This window comes from Anas platyrhynchos, chromosome Z (assembly GCF_047663525.1).
Source record: "Anas platyrhynchos isolate ZD024472 breed Pekin duck chromosome Z, IASCAAS_PekinDuck_T2T, whole genome shotgun sequence".
NCBI lineage: Eukaryota > Metazoa > Chordata > Aves > Anseriformes > Anatidae > Anas > Anas platyrhynchos.
Genome location: NC_092621.1, coordinates 11,605,001 through 11,627,264, shown reverse-complemented (window position 1 = coordinate 11,627,264; position 22,264 = coordinate 11,605,001).

Genomic DNA, 22,264 nt, shown 5'->3' with positions numbered 1-22,264 from the left:
TAGAAAAACTTCACTATAGGGGCAGTGTGGTATTGCAAGAGTTCACCCAAAGAGGAGGTGGACTCTCCATCCTGTGAGGTTTTCAGCACTTATACATATAGATCTCTGGCTGATTTGATCTAGTGTTAGTGAAAATCCTGCTCCAAGTGGGATATCATGCTAGTTGACCTCCAGTTTCTTCCAGCCAACATTTTTATGATTTTATTGTAGACAAATATTTTATTGACAAATGCTAAATGCAACAGTAAGAAAGCACAGCAGAACAAAAATCAGGTCAACCCAGCTTCAAAGAAAAGGTTGTAGGAAGAAAGCAGTAGGGTTTGGCTAGCTGTGTGCTTACTCTGCTTCAACACCAATTAACATAAGCATCAGCTAATAAGTGTATATAGGAGTTTCCCTAGAAAAGGAGGATTTGGAAGCAACCCCCATCCAGTGTTCCATCTTTTGCCCTCCCACAGTGTAGGGAAATAAATATAGGTGGTCAAAACAGAGTCTAGACTGGCTCTACCAGAACACATCAAATGAGGTAGAACACCTTGCAAGCTTTGATGAGAAGTCAATGCTAGATGCCTGTTGTTGGTCTATCAGCAGCAGAACCAGAAAAGCAATATGCACACCTACGTAATGTGCCTGTGCTGCCATCCCTTATGAGATGTTCAGCAAATGCCTACAATGAATTCTGTCTTATGTCTTGAATTGTGCTCCGTCTTTCTGTAGGAAAATAAGGCTTATAGTGAGGGCTAAATAATTCACATAACAATTCAATTTCTTGTCTTTTGCCCACTCTCACGTATGCTTTTTTTTTTTTCCCAAGTATGAAAGAGTCTGTATTTCTTTAAAAGTATTTACTTTAAAATATTCCAGCTGCTGCCTTCCCATTGGCTGCTAAGTTTAAGCAGAAAGAATTCACTCAATATCACCCTGCAGTCAGACTCTGAAATGAAATAAAAGTATTTATTTTTGAACATCGCTGTTTTTCTTGAATACACCCCAACTTATAATTGGTCCCAAGTTGTTTCTTAATTTCTCCATATTTGTTCTTACTATGTTTTATTATCATGAGGACAGGAAATATGAGTCAGTAACCCTAAGATCATCCATTTCACTCACTTATGGGGGGTTGAAGACCAAGGCAAACAAAAAGTGTCAAATATTTCAAATAAACTGAAAATACCTCTACCATTTACCACCCACAGCTGAGTTCACATTTTCAGCAGAATCATAGCTCGTCTAAAACATATTTAAAGAATTAAGCATAGTAGCCCCACAGAACGGAATGTTTAGGCTCTCAACAGTTACTCCTGAAAAGGAATATATTATGAGGTGTTCTTTTAAACAGAACATTTAATGGCTTTAGATGAATATCATATATTCTTTGATGCATTAATAAGGTATTCACATATTCCTTGGACTGCTGAAAATGTACCTACGCTGTAACCAGTCCCATTATTTTCTTGTTTAAGAAATGTCAGTGTTTTCTTCTAACTATTCATTGTCCTGACCTTGTCTTCTTATTTTCAGCTGAATTATAAATAAGCACTTTTCTAGTGCTCATTTGTTCTCAAAAGAACTTCAAATCTGTATTTAAGGTCAGAGGTTCAGATCTTTTAGATAAGTTTATGTGTGTTTCTCCAGATCCACCTCAACACAGCTAATGGGCTCCACCAATCCAGAGGATCCTGCTTACCTAGAAATGGTCACCAAAGAAAAAGTAATTGGTGACTGCTGGTGCCCTAATTTATTGACTTAAAAATTACCCAATTGTTGAAGTTTCTTAATAAGAGCAATCAGACACAAAATTTTGGAATTGCAGAGTATGGCAAAACAGCTATTCTATGAATTGCACACTTGATAATAGCATTCACAGAAGCCAGTCTATAGAACAGGACATCTTCACTAGCAGTCAGGAGCAGAGATGGATGAAGATATCTTAATGGCCACCTTCCTTCTAGATGTAGGGACTGTCTACAGCATCAAATTAGAAGCTTGCTGGAGAATGTGTGTAACAGTCACAAACCCATCCTTGATTTAAATTGTTACATTTGGTGTGGGAAGCTGCTTAGTTTTATTCTTTTAAAGGACAGGGAGAGATCCTGGTAGCACCACATTTTTTGTAATACTGTAGGGGTGAGAGCTTTTATGCAAATTGAGAGTCCTAGGTTCAGTGGTATAATATATATGGATTATGAAAATGTCCATAAATAACTTATTGCTATTGATAACTATAACTATTATTATAACTATTACTCTTACTATTGATAACTATTGTTATTACAACCCTTGGAAATGCTAATACATTTAGAAGAAAATTAATTTGCATTTTGGTGGATAGTGACATCACAAATTCTGATTTCATGGGAGCTTTGCAATACAACCAGAGCATTGCTGAACAATAGACTGCCATTCTTGAATGAGTGTTTTGACCTAAATAAAGGCTTACTACACAAAAGGCTAGTACAACCAACTTCATCAGTTGTGTGGTTTTAGTTAAAGTGGCTAGGTTGCCACTGTTGAGCTGTATGTCGAATCATAAAATAACAGAATATCCCAAATTGGAAGGGACACACAAAGATCATCAGGTCCAACTCCTGTGTCCACAAAGAACCACACAAAACATAAAACTTGTCTGAGAGTGTTGTTCAAATGCTTCTTGAATGCCAGCAGGCTGGGTGCCTTATAGCAGCCTTCCAGTACCTAAAGGGGTACTACAGGAAAGCTGGGGAGGGACTCTTTATCAGTGAGAATACTGATAGGACAAAGACTAATGGTTTTAAAACAAAAGAGGGTAGGTTTAGATTATATATAAGGAATAAATTATTTACTGTGAGGGTGCCGAGGCACTGGAACAGGTTGCTCAGACAAGCTGTGGATACCCCATCCCTGGAAGTGTTCAAGGCCAAGCTGGATGGGGCTTTGGGCAACCTGGTCTGGTGAAAGGTGTCCCTGCCCATGGCAGGGGGTTGGAATTCAGTGGTCTTTACGGTCCCCTCCAACCCAGACCATTTTGCGATTCTATGATTCTATGACCACTGCCCCAGGGAGCCTGTCCCAGTGCCCGACCACCCTCTGGGTGCAGAACCTTTCCCTAACCCCCAGCCCGACCCTCCCCTGTCCCAGCTCCATGCCGTTCCCTCGGGTCCTGTTGCTGTCCCCAGAGAGCAGAGCTCAGCGCCTGCCCCTCCGCTCAACCTTGTGAGGGAGCTGCAGGGCGCCGTGAGGCCTCCCCTCAGCCTGCTCTGCTCTGGGCTGAACAAACCAAGGCACGTCAGCTTTTCCACATATGTCTTCCCCTCTCAACCCTTCACCATCCCTGTAGCCCTCCTTTGGACACTCTCTGACAGTTTCATGTATTTTTTTACACAGTGGTGCCCAAAACTACACCCACTGCTCAAGGTGAGGCTGCTCTAGCGCAGAGCAGGACAATCTTTTCCCTTAATTGGACATCAGGACTGTGCCTGATGCACCCCAGGGTATGGCTGGACCTTCTGGCTGCCAAGGCACACTGCTGGCTCATGTTCAGCTTGCTGTTGACCAAAATCCCCAGATTCCTTTCTACAGGGCTGCTTTCCAGCCTCTTGGTTTTGCCAGGATTACCCCTTCCCAGGTGCAGAATCTGGCAGTTGTTCTGTTAAATTTTATATTGTTGGTGATTGCCCAAATTATAATTTGTCAAAGTCTTTTTGCAAGGCCTCTTCATCCTCAACAAGGTCAACAGCTCCCAGCAATTTAATATAATCTGCAAAAAATGTAGAAGCTGTTCTCTTAGCCCAGCCTTGGGATTGGGTCGCTCATAAAACTTGCAAATGGGATAACCTGTTTCAGGAATTTCAGGTGTGCACACACTGCTCAGTGTCACTCTAACCAAAAATATCTTATAGTACATGATACAGCAGTATTCTAGATGACTAAGTAATTTAATTGGTGGTAAATAGGCATCTGTTGTCCTTTTCTTCAACTTGGGAAGCAGAAGCTATGAAGTATTCAATTATTCATTTAATTTATATACCTAAGGCACACACTAGACTCCTAAAAGTTTTTTAGACCTATCTTTTAGGTGTCTGATTCAATTGCACCACTCCCCCTGCCCACCCCACTCCATCCCCTCACCCCCCCTCCAAAAAAAAAAAAAAAAAAAAAAAGAATCTTTCTTCCTTCACAATTTTTTTTAAATGTTAACCCAGTTCTCATGCCTGATATGAAGAAATATCAATCTTAGGTTATAACGTACCTTTCTGAAACAGTTATACAAACTTAGCTGGAGACTTGCACAGTGATAGGGAAGAGGGAAATGGTTTCACATAGTTTCTGTGCTTGTCTGGTGCTCTGAGAAGAACAGTTTGTACAATTCAACCCTTTAATGAGTTTCTTATACAGCTCTTCCTGTTGATATGAACCAAATTATCCACATTTAACAAAGCTCTTTAACTAGAATTGTCTCAGGGTTATTTTGCTGATTAAGTGGAGACACTGTGTGGAGGTATTTGGCCCCTCTTTACCTCTGAAGCACTGTATTTCATATGTTGGGTAATTCAGTCAACTCAAGGCACAGGTTTTTTGTGGGAGGTTTGCAGGATATGCACTGCATCATTATATTTACCATACATATTTCCTTGCTGTGGCGTAGGCTGATTTGTATCATGTTCTTATGGTGCTCAACAAGTCCAGGAACCAAGCCAAGCCTCCTATTACACATTTTACTATAGAATTTAGTACATTTGGGAAGAGAGAAGTGTTATTAAACCAGATTGTATTATACCTTCATTTTTCTGCATTCGAGCAGCATGATATAAAATGGATTAAGTCAAGTTTGGGGCCTTTGCATTAGGGCAATGACTTAAACATGAGTACAGTACAGTCTTGGAAGTGGTTCCTAACAAATTTCAAAGAAATCTATTAATCTGATCAATAGTCATAGTTTCCCCTTATTCTATCTGTCTAAAACTCTGCTAGTCTGATTGCATTCTGATTCTTAGCACTGTTTTATACATTTATGCTTAGCTTGGCTCAGAATCACACATAAGGTTTACGCGAAAAGATGGCTCCTCTAAATATTACTCTTTCAAACAGGACCTGATCTAAAGGTCAAGCTAAGTTCTTTCTTGTGACTCATCAAGAATAATAATGTTTCTGCAAGTCAAATTCTGCCCTTAAATTCATGGCCTTACATTTACCTGTGCAAATAACGAAATGCAGAATTTGATCTCCAAACAGATCCCTTTGCAAACTATGTTGTCTTCTGCAAGGTTCTACAAACATTCAGTAAGGTCTAGGTCACCTCAATCTATGTTTTGCTAAATAATTTCTCTTATTTTTTCTCTAAAGGAGAAAAAAAAAACATATATTTTTGTTTCTAAAGCATCCAGAAAATTCCCTCTCATATAATTTTTTTCTCAGTTTCTGCACACTCTAGCCACAGACCAGAATTGAGCATTTCACAGAATTTCTAGGTTGGAAGAGACCTCAAGATCATCGAGTCCAACCTCTAACCTAACACTAACAGTCCCCACTAAACCATATCCCTAAGCTCTACATCTAAACGTCTTTTGAAGACTTCCAGGGATGGTGACTCCACCACCTCCCTGGGCAGCCCGTTCCAGTGCCTAACAACCCTTCCAGTAAAGAAATTCTTCCTAACATCTAACCTAAAACTCCCCTGGCGTAACTTTAGCCCATTCCCCCTCGTCCTGTCACCAGGCACATGGGAGAACAGGCCAACCCCCACCTCGCTACAGCCTCCTTTAATGTACTTATACAGAGCAATAAGGTCACCCCTGAGCCTCCTCTTCTCTAGGCTGAACAAGCCCAGCTCCTTCAGCCACTCCTCATAGGACTTGCTCTCCAGGCCCCTCACCAGCTTCGTCGCCCTTCTTTGGACCCGCTCAAGCACCTCGATGTCCTTCTTGTAGCAAGGGGCCCAAAACTGAACACAGTACTCGAGGTGCGGCCTCACCAGAGCTGAGTACAGGGGGACGATCACCTCCCTAGCCCTGCTGGTCACACTGTTTCTGATACAAGCCAGAATGCCGTTGGCCTTCTTGGCCACCTGAGCACACTGCTGGCTCATATTCAGCCGACTGTCCACCATCACTCCCAGGTCCTTCTCTGCCTGGCAGCTCTCCAACCATTCCTCTCCCAGCCTGTAGCTCTGCTTGGGGTTATTGCGCCCCAGGTGCAGGACCCGGCACTTGGCCTTGTTGAATTTCATACAGTTGACCTCAGCCCATCGGTGCAGCCTATCCAGATCCTCCTGCAGAGCCTTCCTACCCTCGAGCAGATCGACACACACACCTAGCTTGGTGTCATCTGCAAACTTACTGAGGGTGCACTCAGTGCCATCATCCAGATCATTGATGAAGATGTTAAAGAGGACCGGCCCCAGCACCGAGCCCTGGGGGACGCCACTAGTGACTGGCCTCCAACTGGACTTGGCTCCATTTACCACAACTCTTTGGGCCCAGCTATCCAGCCAGTTTCTAACCCAATGAAGCGTGCGCCAGTCCAAGCCAAGAGCAGCCAGTTTCTTGAGGAGAATGCTGTGGGAGACGGTGTCAAAAGCCTTGCTGAAGTCAAGGTAGACCACATCCACAGCCTTTCCCTCGTCCACCCAGCGCGTCACTTTGTCGTAGAAGGAGATCAGGTTCGTCAAGCAGGACCTGCCTTCCATAAACCCATGCTGGCTGGGCCTGATCGCCTGCTTGCCCTTCAAGTGCCGCATGATGACTCCCAAGAGGATCTGCTCCATGAGCTTCCCTGGTACTGAGGTCAAACTGACCGGCCTGTAGTTCCCCGGGTCTGCCCTCCGGCCCTTCTTGTAGATGGGCGTCACGTTTGCTAGCCGCCAGTCAGCTGGGACCTCCCCCGATAGCCAGGACTGCTGATAAATGATGGATAGGGGCTTGGCCAGCTCCTCTGCCAGTTCTCTCAGTACCCTTGGGTGGATCCCATCCGGCCCCATCGATTTGTGGACATCCAAGTGCCGTAGCAGGTCACCAACCAGTTCTTCGTGGATGGTGAGGGCCACAACCTGCTCCCCGTCCCCTTCCACCAGTTCTGGGTACTGGGTATCCAGAGAGCAACCGGTTTTGCCGCTAAAGACTGAGGCAAAGAAGGCATTAAGCACCTCCGCCTTTTCCTCATCTCTTGTAACTAAGTTTCCCCCTGCATCCAGTAAAGGATGGAGATTCTCCCTAGTCCTCCTTTTTGTGTTGATGTATTTATAAAAGCGTTTTTTGTTATCTTTAACAGCAGTAGCCAGATTGAGCTCCAGATGAGCTTTGGCCTTCCTAATCTTGTCCCTGCACAGCCTCGCTACATCCCTATAGTCCTCCTTAGTGGCCTGCCCAATTTTCCAAAGATTATAAACCCTCTTTTTTCTCCTAAGCTCAAGCCACAATTCTCTGTTGAGCCAGGCTGGTCTTCTTCCCCGCTGGCTCATCTTTGGGCGCATGGGAATAGACCGCTCCTGCGCCATTAGGATTTGCCTCTTAAAGAGCGCCCAGCCTTTCTGGACCCCTCTGCCCTTCAGAACCGCCTCCCATGGGACTCCACCAACTAGTGTCCTGAGCAGCCCAAAGTCAGCCCTCCGAAAGTCCAATACAGTGGTTTTACTGGTTCCCTTCCTGGCCCCGCCAAGAATAGTGAACTCCACCATTTCGTGGTCACTCTGCCCAAGACTGTTCCCGACAATCACATCCTCCACCAGTCCTTCTCTGTTTGTGAAGAGAAGGTCTAGCAGGGCACCACCCCTGGTAGGTTTCCTAATCAGGTAGGTTCACTAATTCAATTTGTTGTAATACAAATTAGAATTGCTGAATTGCCCAGCTTTCTGAATGTTTTGATATGACATTTGAATTCAGATCCATTTATAAATATCTGGTGGATGAAAAACCTCAAACATAGTAGTCCTAAATAACAATTTATTTTTGTTAAAATTTTACCGTCAAAACTTAGACATAAAATTGAGTTTCTTGTTTTCTGAACAAAACCTACAAGTTAGTACGTGCTCTTGAAAGCAATAACTATTACAGGAAAATTCATAAAATGAAGAATCTTGTAAAGAATTAGGAAAACTATTATACTAGCTGGTGTCAGCATGTAAAATGAGTAGCAGTAGCAATGATTCTAGTGGGAATGTGGAGTAAGTTGAGGCAGGTTAAGTTGGCAGAGATGAAAATAAAGCAAGGGATTTGGAACACACAATATATTTGAACAATGAGAACATAATTTCTGATGAGTAACTAATGCAGAGAGGAAAATAAAGAAAATAATATAGTCAGGATCTTGGAGGAAAGGTGATCCAGACACAAGCTTTTCTAACTTTTCTATCAGCAACACAAGTTTAAAAAAACTTTTCTCATTTCCCTCTAAGTCTTTCATTTTCTAAAATAAAACAAAAACAAAACCCCAGCAACCCATTTACTACTCATTTCATAGTAAATGTTTTCACACAAACAGGTTTCAAAATGTTTTCTGAATGTAAACTGTGAACTAGTCTGAAATTTTGTGGATTTTTCTGTCCATCAGAATGTCACAGAAGATTTACTCCCAATGTCACATTCTGTGGTCTGCATTGCTCTAGAAGAAGAAGTTGTTGCAGTGATTGAGACCCCGCAATTCAAGATCTAAACTTCATCTATGGAGTTGTTACTGAAATTAGAATCAAAAGCTTGGACTGTGATCACAAGTGAAGTAGGAACCAGTTGTCAGCTGAAGTCATAGGTCATAAGTCACATATATATTTTAACCTGGGAGTCAAAGTCACAGTTTGACACAGTAAGATTGTCCTCCAGAAAGAGTGTGGCAAACTCATTCAGACTTGTCTAGAAGAGCATGCTGAGGTTTTACAGTGTTGTGGGCTAAACGCCTACAGGGACAAGTGGAAACAACATCATGAACAACTTACATCATGGACAGCTTTTTGATGTGTTCTTTCCTTCCACAATATCGTCTTCATCTTTCTTGTTTCAGCTTGAGTCAGTTTGTTGTCAGCTGAAAGGTTATTTCCTGACCTATGTTGATGCATTAGACATAATGACAGTTGCATCAGCAAAGAACAAGATAAATAGTTGGGTGTTATCATTCTATTATTGGTAGCTAAGATCATGGTGTTTGTCTTTCCCCTCCTCCCAGAAGTCTCTTGCAGATCTTGAAAAATAAGAAGAAAAAACAATAAGGTTATCACTGAGCTTGGCAAGATGTTGGGAACATCTTAGCAAGATGCTCAGAGAGAAAAAGCAGTCACCCACCTTAGTCTGAAGAAATCTAGTATCATAGAATCATAGAATCATTAAGGTTGGAAAATACCTCCAAGATCATCTGGTCCAACCATCACCCTACCACCAATAGACACCCACTAAACCATATCCCTAAGCACCATGTCCAAACTTTCCTTAAACATCCCTAGGGATGGTGATTCCACCACGTCCTTGGGCAACCCATTCCAATGTCGTACTTCTCTTTCTGAGAAGAATTTTAGAAGAAGACATTAGTCTCCACTCACTGGAATGTCTGTAGTTTCCAGGTATTTTTCAGCAAAAAACTTTTAAAGAAATATTAAAGTTATTATTCAGAATCCTGAAACTACAAATCAGAAACTGCAGCATTATTAAATACTCTGAAAAAAAAAATAGCAACTTACTTTAATATTTATCAAAGGGGAGAAAATCTTTTTGTTTCTCTGCTTTTCTTATGGTCAACTCTTTCTTTGTATTTAGGTTCAAAAAGAATTTACAGCATTTTAGCTGTATCTTGTTGAACATGCAGGTGACTCATCAGCTGGTCTGTTTCTCACCATGACAACAAAACCATGTGATTACATCTCTTGAAGTAAATCCTCCTGTAGGCTGTGGACCCAAATCAACAATATTCACTACAAATATCCAGACTTTGGATTTCCTTAGCTGATCTTTATGTCTTTCGAACTGAAGAAATCTTTGAAAGACACTCCCCATGGCTCCTGGCAGAGTGAGCTGCCAATTAGCAGGGGAATAACAGAGACAGGCCTTCATCTAATATGTTTTATCTCATGCAGATAGACATTCCTACTGTCTTCATAGCTAAGGACAGAATTTGATCTCTGGAGTCTGCTAGAATTCACCAGCTTCTGAAGTGTCAAATCACAACTCTTAGAGGGAAAGACAAGGAACAAGTGCCCACCACTCAGGAAGGTGCTAAGTGGTTTATGGAGGAGCAATCAAACTCATGCTGGCTTCCAACATGCAAAGCTGATGCACCTAAGGAAAGCACCAAATAGGAGGCTATAGGATGGTGTATTCCCACATGTTAAGAAACAGACAGAAAAGGGCCAAAGAGAAACTCATCTCAACATGATCTTTTTCAAAGTAGTACCTTGTGTACTGATTATGTAGTTTTTCCCTATCAGTTTGATTTTTCTCTGATGATACCACTTTTTATCATTTTATCATTCCCTCTCCCATAATCTGAAGTTCCACACAACGTTCAGCTAATGCTGTCTCTGCACAGGCTGGGTGAGCTTAGCGTTTCTGAGCAAGTGAGTGTTATTGGGATGCCATTCATTCCAGCTGGGGAACAGCAGACTGTGGGAAACGTTCAAGAGAGAGAGAGATTCCCCTTCTCTCTTCCTTTCTTTCTCCCTCTCTGTTTTAACCTTTTTTTCAGGATAAATATTAAAACACTAGAATGAGGCAAAACTCCCACAAGACTGGAAACAGACAAGCTCACACCAGACTAGTCTGCTAAATAGCTTTTTTTGTTTTGATTTTCTTTTCAATGTCCAAGCCTTAAACATTTCCAGCTTTTAAATTGTCTTTGAAAAGAAGAAAAAACATACTACAGACTTTTTGGTGAATGTAACATATTGAGTATGACTTTTAGTTCCAGGAATTTATGCCATGTAATTACTAGAATATGTCTTGGTGAAGAATAATATCAACAACAACAACAACAAAAGTGAAAGAAACATACTGAGAATAAAACAACAGAGAACTGGTTTTCATGTAATCATCAGAAGCTCAAATGCTCACACAAAGAGGTTGTCACAGCAGTTTTGCCATCTTTTATCATTTTTGTCCTTTGGCCATAAAGGCTTAGAGCGAGGTGAGAGCAATTTCCCGTAATAGTTTGTAAAATACTACAGAGGCAGCAATAATTCTGGTGTTTTTAAGACTGTCCCTCATTGCGTAGTACAGTTGGTGAATAACTTCTAATTCAGACTAGCATCACTCAACTCTTCCTTCATATGATCAGGTATTCCAGATCAGGTAGTAATTAGATTCATGTATCCCCATGTCTTTTAATCACTCACACAGTGCAAATACACAATCCTAGATCTGTCAACATGAAATTACTACTAGTAAGACTGCTCTGAAGAATTTTTTGTAGAATGCTGAATTTTCCACTACTAATTAGCTTAGTTTAGATTAAACATAGTGATGTTGAACATAATGCCAAGTCTGGCTACCAAGAATATTTTTTTTTTCTGTTGTGATTTTAATTTGTGGAATAAAAGAAGAGTGAATTAATGAACTTGTTCAGAAATTGTCATGGATCATGTTTTGATTTCTGCTATATTAGTGGAGATTCATGCAGAGAGCATACCCTGCTACCTATATGACTCAGTTTCCACTTTGATCTATCACATATTCTTATATTTGGGGGTTTTAAACTAAACTAATTTCTATACCAGAGGTGACTTTGTCCAAAGTTCCTGCATCTATTGTGTGTGTGTGTGTGTGTGTGTGTGCAGCTTGGTTCCTGTCTTCATTAGAAATACCTGTTTCAGTGTCCTCTTTACCATTCATGTGCCTACATTTTTTTCCTACCTCTATTCACTCTTCACTCCACCAGCTACATAGAAAATAACCTGCAATAAAAGTTTGTTCATTTGTTCAGTCAAGTAGTGTTTTCCACTGACTGTGAGCTCAGAAACTGGACCGTATTCAACTCTTCCATCCATGGAAGAGGAATGCAGTATATTGATTCTTTGGGTGTAAACTTGTTATATTTCCCAGGAATTTCCATTGAAGAGAGAATTAGAAAATACCCTTCCAAATGATTCAAGAGTAAGTGTTAGACTGAAAGCTGTTAGAGGAAAATAAATTTATGCCTATACTAGGGCAATGGACGTGCCCCAGACTGTTTTGCAGCACCAAACTAGCTGGCGCACAGCACCTTGTGTCGACTCCAGTAAAGTCTCCTACCCTGACAGGTATGCCTGCCAATACACACCCTGTTTGGGAATGGTCAGTCTCAGACTGTGAACAGAAATAGTTTGGGTAAGGGCTCTTAATTCTCTCCATCCCTACCATGTAGCAGAGAATTCTGTTCCATCCATCTGTAAAAACAAAAGTTCTGTAAGGAGTTCTTAAGTGTAGTAGTAAAGCCTGATGCTGAGAAAAAAACTTGTAAGGGCCAGTTATGGATACCAGTAAGGGTATCTAACTTGTAAGGGCCAGTGATGGATACCAATATAATAGTGTACCACCACAATTAACTAGCATGCCCTGGCACTGCTGCATTAACTACTATGGATATAGCCACTGAATTTTCTGGGCTGACCATTGAAAAATTCCCCTTCACAGTGATATCCAGGTCTTCCTGGCTCCTACCACTCATTAGATAACAATGTGGCAGCAGCAGTTGTACATGACCTTCTTGATCTGTATTTGACTCTTTCCACCTTTTGAGGAGCAAACCACAAGTGACTGGGAAGAGTTTTGGCAAATCCTTTTAAAAATCCAGTATAGAGTTCCCTAAAGAGTGGATAAACAGTGTAAACACATCTAAAAGTTAAGAAGGACTTGTTTCTTTTGAAAGTCAACAAGATATATAAAAATTCTGCACTTCCATGTAAAAGCATGTTGAAGCATGTCCCTGACTGTTTGCATTTACTAGTCAACAGGGCTTGCTTTATACGACTATCCAAGGACAACTTGGTTCTAGAATCTTCTTGGTTCTAGGCTTTTTTGAAAGAAAGCTATGGATTGTGATAAGCAGGAGAATTTGTAAGAAGCTGACATGAGAAATTCTAATCCTCCATGTATTGGAAAATATTAATTTGTTGATAACAATTCAAAAATAACGTTTAAAAACAATTAGAAGACAATGTCTCTAACCTTTCCTCCTACAAGTGGAGCCAAGAAGGTTCCTATTCCATTTCTCTGATCTCCTAAGCTAACTGCCAGCAATGCTAAAGAAAACAAGAGTAGAAATTCTTTGCATTTCTGAAAGGCACTAACCTCATTTCTATTTCCTTGTAGCTCACCTTCAAATCTTACGTCTCATTTATATAAATTAAAATGTTTAAAGAAAAAAAAAATCTAGTTTTCTAGTTCATATATGCAGAAGCCTTCTCTCCCCTTTCAAACTTACTGGTACTAAGGGATTACCAAAGTTATTATTTGTACTAAGGGATTCCTTACAGAACTCTTACTTACAGAAGGATAAAACAGGATTCTTGGTGACATGAAAAGGGACATGTTTCCTTATCCAAGCATTTTGAAACAGAGAAGGAAAGTTCCTGTCTTTGTTTAGAAATGGTTGTTACTCTCACTGAAAGTAATCCACATGGGCATTGTATGATGTACATTACTTAATCCATAAAACAAGTAGGCCCTGTCTAATTACAGGTTTCTTTCCACAGGTGGAATGGAACGGTTTCTGAGGGAGTTTTTGGACAATCTGCACTTTAGAAAGAAAATATTTATCAGATTTATGTCCCAGAATTAAAAAGGATAATTACCTGATTTATATCCATAACCCAACCGAACTACTTTTTTCCACAAAATCAGAATCAACAAAATAAACCAGGAACACTTTTCCTCTCTTTAGATGAATCTTACTTACCTACAGAAAACCCACACTAATTCAATGCACCATTTCAATTCCATTTGCTCAGTTTGGAGAGAATGTAATGTTCCAGAGTTCAGACTTCTTCATCACTTAACAAAGAACTTCAGTTATTAAGTTACAATATTTTTTCCATCATCAGCATTTTTTGAAAAATTTTTAGTAGTAAAATTAATTAATAAAAACAGCTGTGACTCAAACAGACTCCGGGGTTTGTCATTTAATCCAGTTTCATAAACTCTGGGTCTGAAACTTGACTTTCTGAATAGCATTCTTCCACCTTTGTTTCCCAAACATCAATTTTTATGGATCACTACCCATAAGATGTAAGAATAATTGATATATAACTAAGCTTATTCAATAAAAAACAAGTCATGCTCCTATCAAGGTTAATATTAAACTGTTCAGGCAATGTTTTTCATTATTAATGTTCAATGTAAAAGGCATCCATGCAGTAAGATATACACAGATTTATCAGGTTTTTAATTACCTTATAATCACCTCATTAATTTCTCTACTCTAGTCTTCTAAAATTACAGCTTTCTAGATTTCTAGAATAGAGTCACAATGGAATTAGACTTTCAAAACTGTGTGGCATACATCTACTCCATTGTATTCTTAAACAATCCAGCCATTTCAACTGAGGTGTTCTTTTATTTGTTTGTTTTTTGACAAAAGGTGTGGTTTCTTTCTCCATTTTTTTTTCTTTTTTTTTTTGACGATTTTTTTTTTTTTTGTCCGTTGACAAGCCAGGTATAAAAACAACACCAATAAACTACAATGAAGGATATCAGTCCCCAAGTCCCTCTTTTAAATAGTTATAATTACTAGAATTTTTCCAAAAAGAGATGTTTTTTCATATGTATACATGAAGTTCCCGAAGATATGTCTCTGAAACTATTTTTGTACAATGTGCAGGCAATTTCAACTATGTCTTATCTATGTTCACAGCATAGTTGTTCATTTAAATACTGCTCAGAAAATAAAACCAAAACTTGTCTCTGATTCAGCAGAGCACGCGCTATGTGCTTAAATATTTTAAGTCTTGTATCCTGTTATTTGGATTGTAACCTTTTTGCAGCTAAAATAATTAGCTACATGTGATTAGTGGTCTATAAATTTTTCAGAATGGCTAAAGCTAATGAGACCACCATACTGGTATGAACAACCTTTTTATGCTTAGCTTCTACTTATTTTCAGGACAGCAGTACAGATTCTGGGATGAGTGTAAAAGAACACAGCCTAGCCCAGCTTTATTCATGGAATCCCATTGGATTCTGAAAACTGCACAGGGATATCTGTTCTTTTATTCTAAGTTATGTTCAATTCATTTCACAATCAAGTTTTCATGTATCTTACTGACAATTGGATCAGGTTATTTTTGTTTCATTGATATGTATTCTACATGTATATCATACTAACATGGGTTTTGGCTGACTTATACTTTTACCACTTTGCTACTAGACTAATAAACACTGGACCAAAACATTTTATGGTTCTGAATCATTTTTTCTCCCTCTTTAAAGAGGAACTAGCATCAAGCAATACACTCTTCAGCAATATGATTTCTAAAATTATAATGCATATCTTGTTACTCTACTGATTTCTTTCTTTTCCTGAATGTTGCACAAAATGTGTCTAACTCAAACTGTATTGCAGCACTAGAGTCATTCATACGATGAAACAACTGTTTTATCTGTACACATGGACTGCAGTTTGGGGCACAGGAAGGAGTGCCTGAGTATTTCATGTACTACTTCCCTCTATGAAAAATATGTTACACTGAGCTGAACTGTTGCTCCTGCTGGCTCTACTGTGAGCTGTACCTCCAGTGACACCAAGTCATGATACAATCACAACTGTGAGCTCATGCATTTCTGTCAAGATCTTCTTCTTTCATGTTTATGGTGACAGGAAGTCTAAAAAGAGTTAATGTTAATTTGACGTTGTCCAAAATGCCAGCATGAAAAGGGTTACTGTCTTTTGGTTATAAAAAGACTAACCATTTCCAAAATAATTTTTTAAAAGACCAAGCTCTTAAAAATTAATTTTAAAATACCAAAAATGTTTGTTATGGAATCCAGCAGCAGAAGCAGCAACAAAAGTCTCTGAAAATCAATCCCAAATGCCACTGTAAAAATTATATATATAGCACAATTTTATAGAGACATGAAATGTGAAATGAACTTGGATTTGAATATCATTTTGAGGAGCCAAGTAGTAAATTCTAAAGGTGCTTTTTTTTTTTTTTTTTTTTGCTTTTTTTCTTTTTTATATAATGGAGACATCAACAATATTAACAATGGCCCCTCAAAGTTCTAATGAAAGCCTTAAGTGCTAGTAAAATATTAATAACTACTAAGCCCATTTGTTCACTACTGGAAAAAATCATTTCATTTCCATGTTTTCTCCTCAGATCATTTAGGTTGGGCTATACTTGAAGCGCTGACCACAATAAGAACCCCAGACATATAAAAGAGCCCAAGCAGTTATACTACCTGCCAAAGACAACTGTTAGTTTAAGCAGCATATGGTGAAAGCACATCACACCACTTGCTGGGGTCAGACAAATGCACACAATTTAAAGAGAGAGAGAAACCAACCATAACTTACTAAAATACTGAGGAGCTGGCATGCATCTCCTATCTGTTTTCCCTCCCTTTGAAAATGCAGAGATATGTAGTATTCCTCCCTCCACCCCTAGTCCTACTAGTCAGGATTGTAACAAAATCACATAGATGTTTTCCTGCCAGGTGAGCACACAACACACCGATAGTGGAAGACTCGCTTTATGTGCTGGCAGTTCTGCTTCAGTTTCAGTTACAATTGCTCTGAGACTACAAAGTGGTGATTCCCCTGGTACAAAAGAAAAGGTGTTTACCATAGTAAGCATGAGACCTATCTGTACCCTAAGATCTTTCCTCTTAGTCATTTAAGGAAGGTAACACTGTCTTCAGTGTAGTTTTTATGTGAGGAAGGATTAAAAATCCTTCAATTTGCAAAAAGTGTTTGCAAAAAGTATTCTCTTTCTGGATCTGAAGGTAATCTGAATGAGTCTGATGCATGCTTTACAGGGAAACCAGTTGTTTTCAATCTATGTACTCTCTCTCTCTCAGTGTAAAAATGCTTTAATTTCTGATTTTGTTCATCTGTTGAAAAGTAACTAAATTGGCTCCTTTTGAAAACAAATTATAAAAGGTATTTTCTAGAGACCACCCTTCTGCTGACAGGAAGAAGTTGTTAACAGTTTCTTCTCTATCATCCTGCCATGCCATGCATTTGTGTACTCAGTGTCTCTTGCTCTCAGACACTGGATATCATATAGCCAGCATACTGAGGCCAGCTGGCCTTTCCAATAACCATACATGCAGGGGAAAATAATGGATCTCCCACAGCTTGCAACCCCAGTGCCTGCCTGACTGCAGACAAAGGCAGTGCAGAATTAATAGTAGAGTTTTTATGAAAAAAAAAAAATGTGGAGGGCGAGAACCAAGGTAGATTTTTACTAAAACAAGTGCAGTGAGGTGAGGTGCAACATTATGGGAAAGGCCTATTGTTTATTCAGCGCGAGAGAATGTATAAAGAAGTGCTGTGAGTCCTGAAGTTTGCTGTTGTGCAAAGGTGAGAGGAACTAAGGTCAAGTAAACAGACAAACTAAGATTCTGGTTGTCCCAGCCTTTACAGGAGGAAAAATATTTACTGATATAAACAAATAAATAAATAAATAGATTTAGCATAGTTTGGGAAGCTGTGGAATGTATGTGATGGGAAACAGAGTTTACTAACCTGAGAGATGACATTTTGTCTGTGAAAAAGGCCAGTGGATGCAGGATTGTCAGTGGAACAAGCCTCAGGAAACCTGAAACACTCTCATACCTTAGCTGCTATCTCTTCATTTTGAGCTGTGATAAGAGATACTTTACACACGATCTAGGTTTTCTATATTGGATCCAAATATGCCATCATTTCCCTTTCATGTGGATTTATAGGAGCATATTACTTCACTGAAACTTTTTATGTGCTTGAGCCCTTCTGTGGTCAAATAAAGTAGGGTCCACTACTCAGTCACATGCTCTTTTCTAAGGGGAATTTACACCATTTCCCCAGGAAAACAAAGAATAGCAAAATTTAATGCAATTATATTTCCCAGCTTTGGGCTTCAACTACACTTCTGGGCTAAAACAAGAGATTTCCTCCAATTAGTCTCTTCTTTCCTCTTCCTGTAGCTGTTGCCAATCTCATTGTCCTCTTTGGGACATGTTCATGAGCCAGAGTTACTATTAATTTCAGCATTTGCCAAATGCCATCTTCCTCCTAACATGCCAAGTATAAAAGCAAGATGCTGCTTATAAACTAAATAGTTGTGTGGTGCCCCACCACCTCACCCGAAAGCACAATCAAGTTCCTGCTGAGAAAGTGCTTTAATGCAGGAGGAACTGAGAGCAGAAGACAGAGGCAGAAGGTAAAGGTCAGGAATGACAGTAGCTGGAAGCTGCATTTTTACCCAGGCCCAGTTCCCTCAGTTTAAAATACATCATGGCTGGATAACCCACTGCAGGACATGGAATATATATTGAGATTTGGAAATGTTATGACCTTCCTGGGCAGGTGGTCTCCAGAAGGTTACAGATGCCTCAGAGCACACAATGAAATTCCCACTATCATACAGACATGTATGTTTGTATTTAATAATGCCCAGCTGAAGTAGTCTTGAGTACAGTAAAATTTTATGTAATAAATGAAGCTGTGGCTGTTTCAATACAAGTTTGTGTTTTTTCTTTTCAAGGACTACATCTGAGCTTTGACAATAAAGATGGTTCTAGTCTGTACTTATCTGCACCCCTTGCACCCCTTGCTTCCTTTTTTACACAGATCTGCTGCCCTTAACAGCCTCTTGCTTGAATGAACTCAGAACATGAGACAAAACATGGATAAGATATCTATTTCTGACCTGTCCGAGATCATCAAACAAAACCAAAAAATGAATTTCCATCTGGAAGCATGAATTGGCTGAGCTGGATGCACAAACCCTGACAAGCCTTCCCTTAAGTCTGGCCAGGATATTAACTTTGAAACAAAGCCTAGTTTTTCTGAGTTCTGTTTTGAAGATTTCTGCTCTATTCAGAATGTCTTTTTTGCCATCATTTTTAAGAAAGAGCTAAAAGCCAAAAAGAGTGGAATTTGGAAATATATGCATCATCAGCTCAATTATATTGTTATCTAGAAATGATCCATGCTGACCCAGAAAACTAACTTATGGTTGTAGTTATACACGTGGGGCTCTCATAATGCCTTTGTGTGTTCCCTCTATTAGCTATGGCCACTAGAATTACACCAGTCCCACGTAAACTCACCTATCAGTGACTCTCTGTATAATCCATTCCTTCATCCTGCCCTAATATAACACAGGAGCAAGAAATCTGGAGGGTCATTTGTGGAGGAGCATTTAAGAAATCTCTCGTTATAATAAAGGTTTCTAAAAACCCCTATCAATTTTCTACCTTCAGGGTCACATTCATGCCATATAGAAATATTACCACTGAGTTCTAAAACACTAGAAATTAGGTAATTGACTCAGACCCAGTATCAAGAGTGCTCAACCCTCACCAGAATCATACATCAGGAATCACCAAAGAACTTGATACAATGCCCACTGTGGGTTTGAGGGACAGCTGATTGGGGAAGGAAGAGATGTGCAGTGATGAGTTAGATATTAACATGACTAGGTACATTTTCAAAGTTCTGGTCATAAGACTTCATGTTTTTGTTGAGAGGATATGCAGTTAATGATTGAACAGCTTTGTTTCTTTTTATTCATAATACTGTCAAAATAATTGTTGGGTGAGAATGAAATACATGCACACACAAGCAAATCATGTCATAGCATTTATGCTAAAATCTTGAGGTGTATACATTATCCAGTCTTTGAAAATAGTAATTTTTAAAAATGTTTTGTTTTCCTGATTGGTTTTCCACTGTTCTTTGGGAAATAAGTTCTTAATACGGCTCACATATTGCATTATGATTCATCACTTTACAACGTCAGTCATGCCTTGATTGTTGAAAAGCATGGTGTTTAAACAGAAAAGGAAAAACAAAATACAATAAAACATTAAAAGTTTTGCCTGAAAATTTCAAACTGCGTGTTCTCTGTCCACCTATTCATGGACCCTTTATACACAGTAATAAAAAAAATATTCAACAAACCCTTTCATTCAACCAAGATAACTTCTGTTAGTGGAGGTTACACGACATACCCCTGACCCAGCTTTTGTTCATTTCAGTATATGTCAGTTTCATTTCAATATATGTCAGTTGAATTCAGATTAAAACATCAACTTGCAAAAGTTATGACAACATTATCAAAGTGAGGCAGATCTGACTGATATCTGATATGCAGGAAAGCACTCACCTGAAAAAGCAATAAGGACTGTCAAGCAGGGATGAACAATGGTGTCTACATGCTTGTATGACTGTCAAGAGTATGTCATGAGGTGCAATCACCTTACTAACAAACAGGTGTTGTTGTTGAGCCTTGGTTCCAGTGCAGCAGCAATCCCTGGTTGAAGAAGTTGAAATCTCCATGCTCTTTGTTTCCAGCTGCTTTTACAGGACCCCAGGTTTCTCCTGTAAGCTGTGACACACCTACACTAACACCTGGAAACAAGGAAAGCCAGAGTTGTTCTACATTCACCACAAGCAAGAGCTCAGTGGACCATCGTATGGTTTCATGAATGAACCACAGCGTGGGAAGCTCTGAGTATACATACAAACAACATATGCAATTCATGGTGGGAAACAGACCGGTCCAAACAGGGGACTGGGAGCAATGCAGCTGCATGATGATTTCATATTTGAAAAGCAAACATGTGGGTCACTGCTAATGGAAAAGCTAAAACCTTGTTAAGTCCCGCTGTTGACACTCACATTGAAACTCATGTTGACAGTTTTGGGTCTGTATGTAGCCTTATGAAGTGTATCCAAAGGAAAATGTATGCTATGTCCTACCAAACTGGAGATTTGCGTGGGACCACAACAAAACACCTCTGAATTGCTAGACCTTCAGAGAATTAATCTCTGTATCAGTATCTGTATCAGTAGCAGTCAATGAACTATTCAGACTTTGCCCAATTCATGCAGCCTATACAGAGAAAGCTACGGAAAACAGTGCTTTTCAGTCGTATGTTAAGGATAACAGACACAGGTTCATGGTAAGAAAACAATGCTTTATGTTTCATATGCTCAATTTTGCAGCTATTTTAGTATTTCTCCTCTCTTAGAAGAACACCTGACCAGAATGACCCTCTGGAGGACTATTTGAGACTGATCTGAAGCCAGACCTCAGCCAGATTTCTATATTCTAGGGTTATGTTTCTGCTGCCAGGCTGCCTTATTCATTCAGCCGTTGGAAGCTCCTTGGAATTGTATTAATACACTTGTTCATTGTTACTTCATTAAGTTAGTCCTCCTTTGCTTTCAGATTACAATGTCTTTCCAAATTACGGAATTTCAAAGTAAATACTGTTTATGAGCTCTTAGATTGGGATTCATGGAACCTATTTTTAATTGTGAAAGTGGAGCAGCCTGTCTAAGCTGGCTATCCAACTCCTCCTTCAGGGAGAGACAAGGCCCTCCAACAGGCAGCTCATTCCAGCCAAAAATGGATGCCTGAAATAAATGGGATGAATCGCCATCCAGAAGCTTCTGTTGTTCTCCAGTGATAGCAGAGGGAGTTTGGGCAACTGTCTTAGACTACAAACCTAACATTGTCTAAAGTTTATGGAGTTGCATAATAGAAACTTTTCACTGTATTTTTGAACTGTTCATTATGCAGACCGCAAAACTTTGGAAAATGTCTCACACGTGACTTTGAAAAGTCTCTGAATGAGGTGAGGAGCAGCACTTTGTATATTTAGAACAGATAAAAAACTTACCTTAGAAATGATCCAAGAGACAAACAGCAAACAGGCCAGCCAAAAGGAGGCAGAACAAAGGCAGATTACAAAACGTTCTAACAAAAAAAATTCAAGGCATCGAAATCCATGGATGGTCACATACATACTACACACTGTCAAGAAATCACAGAATCACAACTTGCGTCAGACTGGTAGATTGCTCCAGGGATGCTTCACTGTATGTTTGCTGAATTTATATACTTTGGCTTACACATCTGCTTGTAGCCACTGTTGGAGTGAGAGTGTGAATTAGAAGGCAATTGGTCTGACCAAGTATGTCTGCTCAGACCACAGATTCTTACACATCTACTGTTCATCTTAGCCAGTTCTTCATTCACAGATTTACCAGCTAAGAATTACCACTTTTGAAGATCAATCTTGTAAACTAAAGCTCAAATATTTGCCAATCAATACAATCCTGTACCTGTCTATCAACACCGTTCCATCTCTGTTAATTATGTAGGACAAAATTCTTCCTGAGG